The sequence below is a fragment of the Macaca nemestrina genome, chromosome 16, assembly GCF_043159975.1.
Source record: "Macaca nemestrina isolate mMacNem1 chromosome 16, mMacNem.hap1, whole genome shotgun sequence".
Classification (NCBI taxonomy): Eukaryota; Metazoa; Chordata; class Mammalia; order Primates; family Cercopithecidae; genus Macaca; species Macaca nemestrina.
This window is the reverse complement of record NC_092140.1, coordinates 87,289,579-87,307,973: the sequence shown is the minus strand read 5'-3', so window position 1 is coordinate 87,307,973 and position 18,395 is coordinate 87,289,579. Positions and strand designations below refer to the sequence as shown.

At 40.2% G+C, this 18,395-nt stretch overlaps 1 protein-coding gene and 1 non-coding gene across 4 annotated transcripts in view; both read right to left on the bottom strand.

Annotated features, from left to right (window-relative positions):
• LHFPL6 (LHFPL tetraspan subfamily member 6) overlaps positions 1-18,395 on the bottom strand; it is a 265,542-nt gene that overhangs the window by 91,316 nt on the left and 155,831 nt on the right. The window lies entirely within an intron of this gene.
• LOC112428464 (small nucleolar RNA U13) lies at positions 18,017-18,118 on the bottom strand. The gene has a single exon (XR_003020408.2). It is a non-coding gene; the product is annotated as a small nucleolar RNA U13 (small nucleolar RNA).

The following is an 18,395-nucleotide window of genomic DNA, read 5'->3' as shown; positions in this document are numbered from 1 at the left end:
ATCCATATCCTTACTGTTTTTTTCCTAATTGTTCTATCAATTCTCAAGAGAGAACATCGAAATCTCTGACTATAATTGTTGATTTCTTTATTTTTCCTTGCAGTTTCATTAATTTTTGTCTCATGTATTTTGAAGCTCTATAAATAGGTGCATAAATATTCAGGATCATAAAGTATCCTGATGAATTGATCCATCTCTCTTTACAAAATCTTCCTAATAACGATCTTTGCTCTGAAATCTGTTTTGTCTGCTATTGATAAAGCCATTGCAGCCTTCTCTTGATTAGTGTTAGCCTGGTATATCTTTTTCCATCCTTCTATTTTTACCCCATTTGTGCCTTTAAATTTAAAGTGCATTTCTTATAGGCAACATATAGTTAGGTCTTACATTTTTTTACAATCTGACAATCTTTGCTTGTATTTGTATTTAATGTGACTACTGATATTGGTTTTCCAATATCAATATGTTGACCATTTATATTTAATGTGATTATTGCTACTATTTTTTCTAATCCTTTTTATGAAAAACATCCTAGAAAGAATTACATACACTCATGGTCTCTGAATTCTCTTCTCCCATTCTACTTTGAACCTGTTTCTGTCTGGTTTTCATTCCTACTATTCTACTGAAACAAGTCTTTGTCAAGACCACTCTGACTTCCTCTATCTTGCTAAATCCAAATTTAAATTCTCAATTTTCATTAAACTTGACCTCTCTGCAACATGTGACATAGGTTATCACTGTCTCCTTAAAGCATGTTTCTTTCCCTGGCTTGTAGGGCACCATACCCTCCTTGCAATCATTCAGCAACACTGACTACTCCTTCTCTGAGATCTCTGCCTTTTCCAACGTATTACTTCAACTTCTTAACTTCATAATGCCACAGGACTCAGGGCTCAGTCCTTGGGCATCTTGTCTAAGCACACTCATTTCTTTAGTGATCTCATCCTTCTCGTGGATTTAAATACTACTGCAGTGTATGCTGGGTGTACCACTCAGATGCCTGCCCTTAAGACTGAAGCACTCATTTCCCCCACTGCTGAGAATGTTAATGGTTGATTTCTCAAAATTTATTCCCTGTCTTCACCAAGCAACTGCCCTCAGCTGAAGAAAGTTGCCTCACTCAAGGTCACAAGCGTGGGCATCAAGTAACTGGCTGATGTAGGGGGTATAAACTATGACAATTCTGCAAGCTTTTTCCAACTCTAGAGCTCTCCATGAGATTGGTGGAAGGATTTATTTCTGATCTTATTGCAGCCCAACTTTTCCCCCTGTCCATTCCTACTTCCTTTACTCCTCACAGTTATTAATCTCAAAAGTCCTTACCAATACATGTCTGACTGCAAATCTTCATCTCAAGTATCTGCTTCCTGGGAAAGCTGATCTAAGACATCATTTACATGCTGACATTGAGAGGTGAAGCCAGCTAGACTTCCTGGGTTGAGTAGGGACTTGGAGAACTTTTCTGTCTAGCTAAAGGTTTGTAAACTTACCAATCAGCACTCCGTAAAAACGCACCAATCAGTGCCATGTGTCTAGCTAAAGGTTTGCAAACACACCAATCAGCACTCTGTAAAAATGCACCAATCAGCACTCTGTGTCTGGCTAAAGGTTTGTAAATGCACCAATCAGCACTGTGTAAAAATGCACCAATCAGGGTTCTGTTTCTAGCTAAAGGTTTGTAAATGCACCAATCAGCACTCTGTAAAAACGGACCAATCAGTGCTCCGTAAAATGGACCAATCAGCAGGACATGGGCAGGGCCTAATAAGGGAATAAAAGCTGGCCATCCAAGTCAGCAGTGGCAACCCGCTTGGGTCACATTCCATGCTTTTCAAGCTTTGTTCTTTCATTCTTCACAATAAATCTTGCTGCTGCTCACTCTTTGGGTCCACACTACCTTTATGAGCTGTAACACTCACTGCAAAGGTCTGCTGCTTCACTCCTGAAGTCAGCGAGACCATGAACCACTGGGAGGAACAAACAACTCTGGACTTGCCACCTTTAAGAGCTATAACACTCACTGCGAAGGTCTGCGGCTTCACTCCTGAAGTCAGCGAGACCACGAACCCACTGGAAGGAAGAAACTCTGTACACATCTGAACATCCGAAGGAACAAACTCCGGACACACCATCTTTAAAAGCTGTAACACTCCCTGCGAAGGTCTGTGGCTTCATTCCTGAAGTCGGCAAGACCACAAACCCACCGGAAGGAAGAAACTCCAGAAACATCCGAACATCTGAAGGAACAAACTCCAGACACACCATCTTTAAGAACTGTAACACTCACCGCGAGGGTCCGCAGCTTCATTCTTGAAGTCAGCGAGACCAAGAATCCACCAGAAGGAACCAATTCCGGACACAACGCCTACAAACTCATACTTCCAGCACATACCTTTTGTCTGAATCCCAAGACTGAAATATCCATTGTCCTTCTCAACCTTCCAACTTTTCTTATTCCTTTGATGTCTAATTGAAATCTCAAACTTAACATATCTGAAACTGAATACTTGATCAACACCATTCCCTCACTTAAAAAACCACCCATACACTGTCGTCTCCATCTAAGTTGAGGAAAACTCTAAACTCTCATCGTTTATTACATAAGCCGAAAGCCCTGTAGAATTTTTGGGGTGGCTTCATCTCATATTCCACATCGAATCTGTCAGCAAACCTGTTGGTTCGATTTTTAAAATATTTAACCATTTCTCACCACCCAGCTATCACTCCGCCCCAAGTCACCCTTATTTCTCACCTGGCTTAATCGTAATCCCTCCCATTTTTTTTTCCTTGTGTCTGTCCCAACCCCCTGTTATGGTCTGAATGTGTCCCCCAAAATTCAGGTGTTGAAATTGAATCTCCATTGTGGCGTTATTAAGATGTGGGACCTTTTGAGAAATGATTAAGTTAAGGGGGCTCCACCTTCATGAATAGATTAGTGCCTCATAAAAAGGCTGGAAGGAACCCCGCTTGGGTTGCTTTTACCCTTCTGTCCCTTGAACCACATGAGGACATCTAGATGAACGAGCCGTACCAGACACCTAACCTGCCGGCGCCTTGATTTTGGACTTCCCAGCCTCCAACTGTAAGGAAATAAGTGTCTTTTATTTCAAAATTACCAGTCTGTGGTATTTTGTTATAACAGCACAAATAATTTAAGACACACCCAATACAGTCTTTTTAACCCAGTGGCAAGAGTGATTCTATTAAAACATAAGGCAGATCACTTTACACTGTGCTCACACTTCATTTTACTTTTTATTTCTTTATTTTTTTTTGAGACGGAGTCTCACTCTGTCACCCAGGCTGGAGTGCAGTGGTGTGCTCTTGACTCACTGCAAGCTCCACCTCCTGGGTTCACGCCATTCTCCTGCCTCAGCCTCCCAAGTAGCTGGGACTACAGGCACCTGCCACCACGCCTGGCTAATTTTTTGTATTTTTAGTAGAGACGGGGTTTCACCATGTTAGCCAGGATGGTCTCGATCTCCTGACCTCGTGATTCACCTGCCTCGGCCTCCCAAAGTGCTGGGATTACAGGCATGAGCCACCGCGCCTGGTCATGTGCTCAGACTTTATAATGGCTTTCCCCTCTGTCCATTCCCTCCCTTTTCACTCCTCTCTGACACATGCTACTATCCCTGCTGTCTCCCCTCAGTGCCTCTGCACAGGCTCATCCCTTGGCCTGAAACACTCCTCTCCCCTGCAGGGTTCAACCTCTCTCCCTACCTCTGCAGGGTTCACCCCCTCTCCTATGTCATCTTTGTTCAAATCTCACTCTCAATTAGGTCTTCCTCTACTGCCTCATTAAAATTGCAACCCACCTCCATCCCGGGTAGTTATTGTTTCCTTTCCTGGTTGTATAAGTTTTTCCTTCCTTTGCACTTGGTATCTTTCAATGTGCTTAATGATTTACTTCAAAAAAAAAATTGTTTGTTTCTCCCTCCTCCCACTCCACTCCCAAAATTTAAGCCCCACAAATTCAGATATTTTTATCAGTTTTATTTATTGCTGTTTCTGTAGGACCTAGAACACTGCCTGCCACATAATAAGCAGCCAACACATGGTCACTGAATCAATTAATTAATCAGTCAGTCAGTCAATCTATCACTGAACAGATGACTAAACATTTTCGTTTTACCCCAATTTTATGGCTGAAATATAGAATACATATGTTGTTAATATGAAAACAAATACCAAAACAGAAAACAAATTATTTTCAAGTTATCCTCCTATGAGGCTAAGAAATACATACGCAAAAATCCATTCAAGCTATCCAGTCACTAGATCTTGCTTTCTGATGCTAAAATCAACAGATTGGAGCCTTATGCGAATTTACAGGTAGGAGAACTAAGCTGGCCAGCTAAGCTCTCCTACCTCTAAATTGTTATAAGGCTCTGATAATTAAGTATCTATCAGTAAGTTGTTAAGAAACAACTAATTTGGTGAGTAATCCTTTTTTTACTAAATAGCACCTAACTCTCACCATGATGTATATTTAACTCTAGAGAACAAGTCAACCGATCAACTAAAAAATAAAAGAAATTCTAACAAAGCTAAGTACTGGAAATGACTGGCATTTTGGGGGGATCAAGAGCTTTATAACTTACACGATAAGCGCACATGTGCAATTCTATCTTTAATACACTTTATATAATAAAGTAAAGGGCATGTTATACACATAATCCTTTGATGATTCATCATGTTGAAGAGTGCTTAATAAATATCAAAAAGTACCAACTAAGCCAGAGGAAACCCCTGACAAGGTTGCAGACAGCTGGACATGTACATCTGTTCAAAGTCAGTGATCTGTAGAGAAGACCCCAGAGAAAGAATTAGTGTCAATCTGATATTCAATGATAAACAACTATTACCAAGAATCTAATATGACACTGGAAATAATAACAAAACTGGCAAGTTAAGTATAAATTGAGCGACCTCAGATGTTGTGGAAATTTGAAGCCCTTGATTGCTGCTCAAAGCTGTCATGTTAGCAAGAAAATTCTTATTCAGTCTAAAAGTATAAGAATTCCTATCCATCCCACCCTGGCCCTGTAAACCAGCTCTCTCAGCCAGGAAGTCTGAATAATCCAGCAGTCACCAGGAACCTCCTTTGGGATGAAATCTGTTTCTTCTACTCCCTTCAACCCATCGATTTCCTGCTCCTGTTTCCCTGGCTCTCTGGGAGAAGACAGCAAAGAGCCTGCTATCTGTGACCCTTTTTCTGTTTTGATGACTCTAACAGACTCTTGTATCAGGTTTTTGGATTCCTATTTTTCTTCCCACATCCTGCAACCACATCTACCAATGGATTCTTTGATTTGCATGCTCAGAGGCAGCATGGATCTAGATAAGACACCTCTTGGCCCCAGACCTTGATTTGGGGAGATCTTTTCCCATTAATAAAAATATAATGGCTTCTAGTTAGGGAAGACCTACTACATGTTGGGTACTGTATCAGGCACTTTCCACACAGCCTTGTTTTGCCTTTACAACATCTTTGTAAGAAAATGTATTATTGACCTTTTACCGATGAAGAATGGGAAATTAAATGACTTGTCCAAAGTCAGACAGCTAATAAGCATGCAAAGAAGGCAGCAGAATTCTAACTCCAGAATCCATGTTTTCTGCTCTGATGCTGTTTCTCTATCAAGCATTTGTAACATGAGTGATTCCAATTTCATTTTTTCCTTTGCATATTATATAGTAGTCAAATTGCTATAAACATGTCAATCATTTTGGTGCCAGGTTAAATTGTTTTTCAACTTGCTTTCATAGTAACATTGCAATGTTACTACCCATTTTCACCAAGCTGACATCCTCACTGATGGCCCAAATGAAATGGTAGGTTAAATTGCATGGCCCTTAGCATGAGTCAAGGTTGCAGCACCAAACTGTACTACTCCCAGTCATGTAGACTTCACCTCCACGCTTGCAATCAAAAAATGCCAATGTTATTTAAGAATATCCTTGATAAAGAAGTAAATTAACCTCTGAGTACATATCTTTTTAATATTCTGTGACAAAATGAGAAATACGCACATAGAAAGATGATGGCTATCTTGAGATAAAGCACTTGTGTAATGAGTTTTTGGGTTTTTAGCCAAATTAACCTTTTTTTAATGAAAATATTTCACTTGAAACAACAAAGGACAAAGTATTGTTGTCCAGACTAGAGCCATGGGCAAATGTTTTATCCAAGAGGAAAGTGAATCCACATTGACAGTTGTTTGTTGCCAATGGTAAAATTTGAGCTTTCAAGCAAATATAAGAATGTTGGAAGATTTGTTTCTGTCACAGTATGCTTGGAAGCTCCTCAATACTTAAAGACCTTTAGATGAGGTCATTATATGATATTTTATATATTATGAAGTAAAATGTATCAACATGTAGAAGTTGAATATAATTCAGAATGTTATTTTCCAAATGACTAATGTACAATGTCACAGAATTATGCATGGGTAAAGTCTCCATTCAAAATGCAAGACAGGATGGTGGATTTTATATATATATATATATATATATATATATATATATATATATATATAAAATATAATATATATATTATACATAGACAGCGAAATACGAAGAACTCATGGATTCCACATTTCAACCAACCTTTAGAAACAACTACCCATCAAGTTTTGGTGTGGCATCAAAGAATATTCAACGTTATCTCAAAATGCTATTAAAATGCCACTTTAATAACTACATATTTGTATGAACCTGTATTTTCTTCATATTTTCAATCAAAACAACATATTGAAACAGGTCATATGCACACATATGAGAACTTAGCTATTTTCTATTAAACCAGTCACTAAAGAAGTGATGCTCACAAAAAATTGGAAAACAATGTCACTCTTAACTATTCTTTTGTTCTGGAAAATATATTTATTTATATTAACATGTATTTGGTTTTAATATTATTTTTAAATTAATAACTATATAAATATGTTAAGCTTTTCTCAGTTTTAATTTTTACTTTAAGTATCAATCGTATAAACCAGAATCCTTTGCAGTCCTCAACAATTGTAAAGCATGTAAAGGGGTCCTGAGGCCAAATCATTTGAAAACCAGTAATATAAGAAAATTGTGTGCAGCCAGTGAACATTCTAGAGGAGTACATGCAAAAAGATCCCAAAATAAAATACAACATGCAGAGAAAAATAGCTGAAGAAAGATGTACTTCAATGTTAACTATATCAGTAAAGTTGTGAAATTATGAGTAATATAATTTTTATTTTTGATGTCCTGTTAAAATTTTTAAAATGAGCATGGCTTGCTTAAATAAAAAGTAACCAATTAACAAACAAATGAATAACTGAATTACATCATACATGACAATAGCTTTAGTCTAGAGAAACATCTCTTCCCTTTTCATTGCCCTGTTCATTTTTATTCAATCCCTTCCTTTCTTCCCGCTCTGATGGCAATTCTTGATATACATATTTCTTCTCCATAGCCCCTGCCCACCTAGTCAAAAGTTTTTAACCTTCTAGTTCCTACCAATACTTATAAACTATACTAATTGATAAAACAACTTTTCCCCTCATCTGCAGGTTATCAACAAATATTAAATCATTGTTCTCTAAAATTATGTATTATAAAGCACAGCGATGTTATGGTTTGTGTGGTCATACCTGTTGCAGGTTACACATCAATATCATGTTGATCACTGTAATTTCCTGAGTTAGTGTGACTTTTCAACATCCCAGTGTGTGCCTAATAATGGCTGTTAAATACAGCTATGGCCCCAACAATGGGAGGTGTATGTGGATCCTAAGAGTGACTTACATGTTGGGTCCACTTAACCACTTGATTGCACAGTAGTTAAGCCACTGGAACTCAACAGACCTGTGATGAAATCCACAGCTCTAAATCCTCGGATATATTTTATAACGTGCCTAGACCTCTCCTCATTCAAAAGGTGAGAAATTTTACAGACTTATTATAATATAAAAAGGCTTACATATTCTGGTAGATGGTAAGTGCTCAAAACATGTAAGCTGCTGTGCTTTTATAATCATATTATTAGTATTGTTGTTATTACTGTAATTCTAGATTCTAACTCTCCATTTAATCCTGCTTTTCTTAGACATCACTATAATGGGTAATGAATATGGTTTGGATCTGTCTCCCTGCCCAAATATCATGTCAAATTGTAATTTCCAATGTTGGTGTTGGGGCCTGGTGGAAGGTGATTGGATCACGTGGGCAGTTTCTCATAAATTGTTTAACACCATCACCCTTGGTGCTGTACTCGTGATAGTGAGTGAGTTCTCATGAGATCTGGTTGTTTAAAAGTATGCAGCACCTCCCCACTCCCTCTTTTCCTCTTGCTCTGGCTATGGGAAGTGCCTTTCTCCCCATTTGCCTTCACCAGTATTCAAAGCTCCCTGAGGACTTCCTAGAAGCAGAAATTTCTATGCTTTCTGAACAACCTGAAGAACCATGAACCAATTAAATATTTTTCCTTAATAAATTATCAAGTCTCATGTATTTCTTTACAGCAGTGCAAGAATTAACTAATATAAACATTTGTACCCAGAAGAGGGACACTGCTATAAAGATACCTAAAAGTGTGGAACTAGGTAACAGGCAGAGGTTAGAACCATCTGGGATACCCAAAAGGAGACAGAAAAATGAAAAAAGGTTTGGAATTTCCTAGAGACTTGTTAAATTGTTGTGACCAAAATTCTGATAGTGATATAGACAGTGAAGTCCAGGCTGAGGAGATCTCAGATGGAAATGAGGAACTTATTGGAAACTGGAGTAAAGGTCACTTTTGCTATGCTTTAGCAAACAGCCTGGCTGCATTGTGCCCTGGCTCTAAGGATCTGTGGAATTTTGAACTTGAGATTGATGATTTAGGGTATCCGGTGGAAGAAATTTCTAAGCAGCAAAGCATTTAAGATGTGACCTTGTTGCTTCTAACCACCTATGGTCATATACATAAGCAAATAAATGAACTGAAATTGGAACTTACATTTCAAAGGGAAACAGAGCCTAAAAGTTTGGAAAATTTGCATCCTGGCCATATGGTAGAAAAGAAAAGCCCATTTTCAGGGGAGGAATTTAACCAGGCTGCAGAAATTTGCATATGTAAAGAGGAGCCAAGTGCTAATATCCAAGACAATGAGATAAAGGCCTTGAAGGCATTTCAGAGACCTTCAGGGAAGCCCCTCCCATCACAGGCCCAGAGGCCAAGGAGGGAATAATGGTTTATTGGGCCAGGCCCAGGGCCCCATTGCCCTCTGCAGACTCAGAACCCTGCTTACTGCATCCCAGACGTTTCAGCTCCAGCTGTGGTTCAAAGGGGCCCAGGTAAAGCTCAGGCCACAGTTTCTGAGGGTGAAAGCCTTAATCCTTGGCAACTTCCATATGGTATTAAACCTGAAGGTATGCAGAGTACAAGAGTTGAGGTTTAGGGGCCTCTACCTAGATTTCAGAGGATGTACAGAAAAGCCTGAATGTCCAGGTAGAAGCCTGCTGCAGGGATGGAGCCCCCATGCAGAACCTCTACTAGGGCAATGCAGAGGCAAAATGTGGGGTTGGAGTCCCACACAAAGTCCCCACTGGGGCACTGCCTAGTAGAGCTGTGAAAAGAGGGCCACTATCCTCCAGACCCCAGAATGTTAGATCCATCAACAGCTTGCACCATGTGCCTGGAAAAGCCGCAAGCACTCAATGGCAGTCCTTGAGAGCAGCCAAGGGGGCTGAACCCTGCAAACCCTCAGGGATGGAATGGCCCAGGGCTTTGGTAGCCTACTCCTTGCACCAGTGTGCCCTGGATGTGAGGCATGCAGTCAAAGGAGATTATTTTGGAACTTTAAGATGTAATGATTGCCCTGCTGGGTCCTGGACTTGCCTGTAGCCCCCTTCTTTTGACCAATTTCTCCTTTTTAGAATATACCCAATGCCTATATCCACATTGTATCTTCGGAGTAACTAACTTGTTTTGACTTTACAGGCTAATAGTTGGAAGGGACTAGCCTTGTCTCAGATGAGACCTTAGACTTTGGATTTTTGAGTTAATGCTGGAATGAGTTAAGGCTTTGGGGGACTGTTGGGAAGGCATGATTGTATTTTGCAATATGAGGTGGGACATAAGATTTGGAGGGGTCTAGGGTATAATAATATGGTTTGGATCTTTGTCCCTGCCCAAATATCATCTCAAATTATAAATCCCTATGTTGGAGATGGGGCCTGGTGGGAGGTGATTGGATCATGGGGGCTGTTTCTCATGAATGGTTTAACACTATCCCCGTTGGTGCTGTTCTCATGAGAGCTGGTTGTTTAAAAGCCTGTAGCACCTCCCTGCTCGCTCGCTCTCTCTCTCCTCCTCTGGCATGTGAAGTGCCTCCCTCACTCCCCCTTTGCCTTCTACCATGATTAAAATCTCCCTGAGGACTCTGCAGAAGTAAAAGCTGCTATGCTTCCTGTACAATCTGTAGAACTGTGAGTCAATTAAACCTTTTTTCTTTATAAATTACCCAGTCTTAGGTATTTCTTTACAGCAGTGTGAAAATGAACTAATGCAGTAACAGTGGCTACAGTCTTCTCTAGTCCAACCTCATTAAGTAACTGTTTTTAAGTTTAATCAGTTAATACACAGAGCCTGAACAGTAAAGTATGTATTAGAGGAAGAAGTCTCATCATGGCTTAAAATGGCATTGAGAGAGAGATCATATAACCAGATGAGCAGAAGATATCTTAGAGAGTTATCTGGAGAGACTGCAATGATACATCACATTTCCTAAGGAAGAGGTAAGTATAATGACTGGGTGAAGGTGGTGGGTATAAATTTAAAGACAAATTTAGTCAACTCCATAGTGTTACTCTGGGTTGGCTCAGAGCCCAGAGCTTTGGTGTGGTCTACACTCTGTTTAAAAAACAGTGAGCCCGTCAGGTGTGGTGGCTTATGCCTGTAATTTAAGCCCTCTGGGAGGCCAAGGTGGGAGGATTGCTTGAGGCAGAGAGTTCAAGACCCACCTGGGCAACAAAGTGAGACACGAGTCTTTATATACAAATTTATATACAAATGCACATAAACAAACAGAAAACAGATAGCAAATACATAGGCCCTTTCTTTGACTTTATTTATAATCTCCAGTTACACAGATACACCCTTTCTTGGAGCTTGATACCTGCCTTGTTTTTGTTGTTATTGCTGTTGTTTTTGAGACAGGGTCTTGCTTTGTCACTCAGACTGAAGTGCAGAGGGGCACTCATGGCTCACTATAGCCTTGACCTCCTGGGCTCAAGCAATCCTCCTGCTTCAGCCTTGATATGGTTCGGCTGTGTCCCCACCCCAATCTCATGTTGAATTGTAACTCCCACAATTCCCACGTGTTGTGGGAGGAACCTGGTGGGAGATGATTGAATTACAGGGGTGGGTCTTTCCTGTGCTGTTCTCGTGATAGTGGATGAGTCTCACGAGGTCTGATGGTTTTAAAAAATGGGAGTTTCTTTGCACAAGCTCTCTTCTCTTGTCTCCTGCCATGTGAGATGTGCCTTTTACCTTCTACCATGATTGTGAGGCCTCCCCAGCCATGTGAAACTCTAAGTCCAATAACCTCTTTCTTTTGTAAAATACCCAGTCTCAGGTATGTCTTCGTCAGCGGCATGAAAATGGACTAATACAAGCCTCCCGAGTAGCTGGGACCACAGGCAGGTGCCACCATGCCAACTAATTTAATTTTTTTGGTTTTTGTTTTTGTTTTTCATTTTGTTTTTTTGGAGAAAGGATCTCTCTGTTGCTCAGGTTGGCCTTAAACTCCTGGGTCGAATGATCCTTCTGCCTCTCCCTCCCAAAGTGTTGGTATTACAGGTGTGAGCCACTGCACCAGGTCCCTGCTTTGTTAAATGCATTGTTTATTAGGCTATTAGTTGATGAGGAAGTTAAAAATACTGAACAAAACACCTAAACTAACCTGGCCATAGGAATTTAAAATATGGCTGGGGCAGCAATTTATAGGACCACCATGGAGGAAAATGGAGGAAAAGTCTACCGCCTTCCTGATACATTGCTTCAATTTCTCATCAATTAAATTCAGAATTCCTGAAAAAAAAAAACCAAAATACTTTATTATTATTATTATTTTGAGACAGGGTCTCACTCTGTCACCCAGGCTGGGGTGCACAGGCATGATTATGGCCCCCTGCAGCCTTGACCTCCTGGGCTCAAGCGATCCTCCCACCTCAGCCTCCCAAGTAGCTAGGACTACAGGCACATGCCACCATGCCCAGCTATTACTGTATTTTTTGTAGAGATAGGATTTCAGCATGTGTCTCAGTCTGGTTTTGAACTCCTGGGCTCAAGCAATCTGCCTGACTCAGCTTCCCAAAGAGCTGGGATTAAAGTTGTAAGCCAGCCATTGCACTGCACCTGGACTAAAAAATTTTTTTTTATTTTGGAGACAGAATTTCACTCTTGTTGCCCAGGCTGGAGTGCAATGGTGAGGCCTTGGCTCACTGCAACCTCCACCTCCCCGGTTCAAGCAATTCTCCTGCCTCAGCCTCCCAAGTAGCTGGGATTACAGGCATGTGCCACCATGCCCGGCTAATTTTGTATTTTTAGTAGAGACCAGGTTTCACCACATTGGCCAGGCTGGTCTTGAACTCCTGACCTCAGGTGGTCCGCCTGCCTCAGGCTGGGATTACAGGCATGAGCCACCACCCCCGGCTGGCTAAAACTTCTTTAGGTGTCTCTACATATCAAATAGTCTTTTATGATCATGTGAAATAACTGAGTCTTTTTTAAAAAATTAGAAAATTGAAAAATTTGAATATGTCAAAAAGTATTCTGTTAAATTATTATAAATGTCATATCACAAATTCCCTTTATTTATTATCAGGGTACATATTCTTAGCTATTAAGAGATGATGTGTAAGTTTTTCAGTATAAGAAGCTCTTGAGCAAACCTTAAGAAAAATATGTTTAACACTTATATTGCCCCAAATAAATTTCCATGTGTGGAGAAACTTTCTGCTGAGACTGATGTTCACATTTAAAATATCGCCGGGCACGGTGGCTCACGCCTGTAATCCCAGCACTTTGGGAGGCCGAGGCGGGCGGATCACAAGGTCAGGAGATCGAAACCATGGTGAAACCCCGTCTCTACTAAAAAAAATACAAAAAATGAGCTGGGCGCGGTGGCGGGCGCCTGTAGTCCCAGCTACTTGGGAGGCTGAGGCAGGAGAATGGCGTGAACCCAGCAGGCGGAGCTTTCAGTGAGCCAGGATCACGCCACTGCACTCCAGCTTGGGTGACAGAGCGAGACTCTGTCTCAAAAAAAAAAAAAAAAAAAAAAAAAAGAGTTAATTAAAATATCATTACAATCAAAACTTTGGAAAGTGCTAAAGTGTCTGTATGGGCACGAACTAGCTACAAGGGGAAGAGAAGGCATGAAATGAGAGGGAGGGCATAGACTGGGAATCAGGAGACAGAACCAATCTGGGAACGACTGCTGATTAGCTATGTAGCTCTGCCTAAGTGTCTCTCTTTCTTGATCTGAGTTTTCTGGTATGTGTATTATATTAATGAAGATTTCAGAGGTTCTTCGGGCTCTGTAATTCTATTCTGTTTTTTTGCACTGTGAATTTTTGCCTTGTCTTTGTTTTCCCTCTTTTGGACTTCTCTGCAGCATTTGGCACTATTAAGAACAATCTCCTTCTTAAAATTCCATCCCTGGCTTTTATGGTGAGAACAACTCAGGGATCATTTCAAATACTACTGTCCTCAGTCAGAGCCAGCCCTCATGTCTCAGTTCCTGAGCTAACTGAAGCTTGTTCTCTTTCTCTCTCTCTCTCTCTCTTTCCTTTTTCAGAGAGTTGAAAATATCTAGTGTCTTCCATTAGTCCCTGCTGTGGCTTCAATGCATCCTCCAAAGTTCATGTGTTGGAAACTGAATCCCCAAGGCAATGGTGTCTAGAAGTGGCACCTTTAAGAGGTGATTAGGTCACAAGAGTTCTGCCCTCATAAATGCATTCATGATGTTATTACGGGAGTAAGTTAATTAACATGGGCATTGGTTAGTTATTGCTGGAGTTGGTTCATGAGAAAAGGATGAGTTCTGTCCCCTTTTCTTCCTGTGTCTCTCATGTGCACTCTTTTGCCCTCCTGCTTTCTTGTCATGGGTTGACACAGCAAGAAGACCCTCGCAAGATGCAGTCCCTCAGTCTTGGCATTCCCAGCCACCAGACCATGAGCAGAATAAATTTCATTTCTTTATAAACTCCCAAATCTCTGGTGTTGTGTTATAGCAGCATAAAACAGACTAAGGCAGAAAATTGGTACACAGAATGGGGTTGTTGCTATAACAAATACCTGAAAAGTGGAGGCAGCTTTAGAATTGAGTAATGTATATAGGCTGGAAAAATTTGGAGCAGCAGGCTAGTAAAAGCCTGGATTGCTATAAATGGAGTGGTAAGGGCATTTCTGGTGAGGGTTCAGAAGAAGACAAGAGCTGTACGGAGAACCTAAATCTTCCTAGGGATTACTTAACTCGTCATGGTCAGAATGTTGGTAGAAATACGGAGTGTAAGGGCCATTCTGATATAGTATCAAATAGACATGAGAAACAGATATAGATGGTCCCCAACTTAAACAATTTTTTTACTTTATGATGGTGTGAAAGTAATATGCATTCAATAGAAATGGTTCTTTCAGCACCCATACAACCATTCTCTTTTTCACTTTCAATATAGTATTCAATAAATTACATGAGATATTCCATACTTGATTGTATAATAGGCTTTTGTCTATAGGCTAATGTGAGCATTCTGGGCTTGTTTATGGTAGGCTATCCTAAGCTATGATGTTCAGTAGGTTTGGTGTGTTAAATGTATTTTCGACTTACTGTATTTTCAATATACAATGGGTTTAACCAGATGTAACCACATCATAAGTCAAGGAGCATTGGAAAGTGGAATAAAGGCCATCCTTTATCCTAGTTATACAGTTGTAAAGAACTTCATGGAATTAAGTCCAGGTCCTAGAACTTTGTGGAAGGCAGGACTTAAGAGTGAGGAACTAGGATATCTGGCAGAAGAAATATCTAAGCAGCAAAGTGTTCAAGCTGCTGCATGGCTTCTTTTAGATACTTACAGTAAAATGAAGGAAGAGAGAAATGATTTAAAAATGGGATTTATAATTAAAAGGAAAGTATAATGCCAAGATTTGGAAAACTATCAGCCTGACCATATAAAGAATAAAAAAGTTTGTTCAGGAGAGAATACTAAAGGTGTGGCCAAGAGACATTTGCTAAACAGATTCATATGGATAGAAGGAAGCCAGGTTCTACTCATCAAGACTATAGGACAATGACCCTGAAGGCATTTCAGAGATCTTCAAGGCAAGCTAGAACCTCAAGGGCAAGGTTTCCAGAGAGGCGCCCACAAGACTTCAACATTTGCTGCCCTACACTGCCTTGTGAGTCCACTCCTGGAATTCTGGTACAGCATCCCTCAGCATGCTCTGGCCATGGTTCAAGTGAGCTGAGGTGTGGCTTCACCTGCCACACCACAAGGTACAAGCTATAAAACTTGGTAACATCCATATGGTGCTAATTCTGAAGGCACACAGAATGCAAGAGTTGTGGGGCCATGGCAGCCTCCATCTAGGTATCAAAGGATGTTACAGACAGCCTGGAGGCTCAGGCAAAGACTTGTCACAGGGGTGGAACCACTGGAGAGAGTCCCTACTAGAGCAATGCCTAGTGGAGCCATGGGAGTGGTGTGGCCCCTGAGACCATGAACCACAGAGTCACCAGTGTGCAACTCCAGCCAGGAAAAACTGCAGGCACAAGACTTTAACCTGTGAGACCTGCTGAGTGGACTGAGTCCAGCAAAGCCACAGAGGCAGGGATGCCCTTATTAAATGGACTAATGGCATTGCCTCAGGAGTGAGTTTGTCGTTATCGTAGGAGTGAATTCAGTCCTCTCTTGCTAACTCTTGTGCATACTGTCACCATGTGATGCTTTCAGTCTTATTATCATGCAGCAAGAGGGTCCTCACCAGACACATCCCCTTGATCCTGAACTTCCCAACCTCCAGAACTATAGGCTCAGCAAACTTCTATTGTTTATTAATTACCCATTCTGTGGTACTCTATTATAGCAGCATGAAATGGACTCACTCCCTTTACCTTGATAACTTATAAATCTTATAAACTTATAAAACTTATAAATGCCATATGACATCACATCACACAATGGAAAGAACATGAATTTGGGGCTTTAACAATACTCAGGTTCTTTAACTTGGGACTTTGTGAAGATTTATTGAAAATAACTTTTCCAATTTTACAAATTAAAAAAACACAGGATGAGAGAGGTCAGATGAATTTCTCACCCAGCTCCTAAACTGGACCTGACCCAAATTACCAGGAGAATGCTCAGTCTTAGTATAGAACAGATTTCAATAGACATTTATTAAAGTACGCTTTGGAATCCCTGCCCAGGAAGGGTATTAAAAGAAACAAATTCTGAGCTGAGTAAGTACTCAGGGGTTGGTAGTTATCTAATGTTTGCTTTTCATCATTTATTTAACAATTCTTTCCAAATAATTATTCAGTTGTCCATTAACTACATATTTGGTACAGCAGAATAAAACAAACAAAAAATAGTGGCACATCAGAATAAACTGGCCTCTTCAAATAGCAACTCAGAGTCTTTCAGGTAGACATCCTGCCTTAGAGGACATCAAAGTTTGTTTGAAATGGAAACAGCCTCTCCAAAATGAGTCTTCAAAGGTTGCGAAGTACTATAGAAGAACTTTAAATTTAGGCTTTTTTTTCTGTGGTACTTTAAGCATAACAGATGGATCTTCATAATTAGCATCACATTTGCATTTTTCTCTCCACAAAAAAGAGCTAATAATCTTAGAAGGAGAATTAAAAAGCATCATTCCATCATATTTTTATTGATCTTATTTATAATTTGTATGCCAAGTCTTCTTTATGAAACCTATTACTTTCTAGCCCTCTCCTGGGAGATGAACAAATTTACAAATAAGGAAATGAGCAGGGTAGTTAGGAGCACAAACTTGAAAATGACTTTAGGATGAGAACTTACTGGAAGGCCCTGATAAAGTGGAAGAAATATGAAGATTCAGATACAGCCTGAAGCCCATCTATGTAATCTCCTCCAACAGAGTAGGCCTACTTATCTTTTGTGTATGTTTCTATGAGACTCCCATCCTCTCCTATGCACTGTAACTCCTACCACTCAGAACCATTTAGTTGAAAGGTGCTATGAAATAGGAGAAATCATTGAACAAACTGTCCTCACAGGCAAGCTCTCAAGCTCTCCTGATGTAGAGCTGGAGACAGCTATTGATGAACTATGGTGGGTGCAGAAGTTAAACAGATACCATCTGCAGAGCACAGAGTAAGCAGAGGCCCTAAGACATGCAGCATGGGACAGTATACCCTGAGAGAACTGGGCCAGTGTAAACAAAGATCATGTCCCAACTGTGTACCACAACTAACACTGTATCTGAGGATCTCAGTGATCCTCAAAGCTTCCCTATGAGGCTGATGCCATCTTCATTGTGTAGATAGAGAAACTAAGATTTAGGAAAGTAAACCATATTGCCCTCTAGTTAAGTGGCAAAGCCGGTATTTTCATTTAGGTCCCATCCAATAGCAAACTTCACGATACTAAGTGGCATGCCATTTCGACTTGTCAACTATATGCAATAAATTTGCTCTGGTAAAGGTTTTGCTTTAATTTGTGCATATCCAATCCATCATAATCAATAACATAACTCTGGAAGTCACCTGAATAGGGATTAGGAGTGTAATCAATGACCATGAAACGGAAAAGATAAACTGGTTCACAGGGAAATTGAGCCCTTGACCTTAAGCTCCCTAGAGCTGAATTCTAACCAAGTCAATTAATTAGCCACAGACTATTAAATGAACACATTAGAGACCAAATTCTTTCAAACCACAAATCTAAGTTGGCCTTGTATGGGAACACAGAGTTAAGTATGTACTGACTTTTTTTTTTATATCAGATGGGTAATATGCCAACATCCTGATAAGGCTGAAGGAGGCACATCTCACACATTACTGTGAAACCCAATCATCACACTTATGAACCACAAAAGGATCAATATGCATTGAATTTGAGTGTGCCCATTTAGTACAGTGCAGACTCTCTAGAGTATCCAAAAGCAGATGAAATTATAAGTGAAAATTTTATAATCTTTTTTTAAACTTTCTCTTACTGTTCATAATGCCTATACTTCACTACATCTTTTTAAATTGATACATCTAACTTAGGAATCAAGTCTTTAAGAGGACCCTGGTTGAACTGCCAATTTTTATCAGATTCATTAAACTCCACCCCATAGGTAAGATCAGACCTGGAATTCTTGAGCTGGAGAG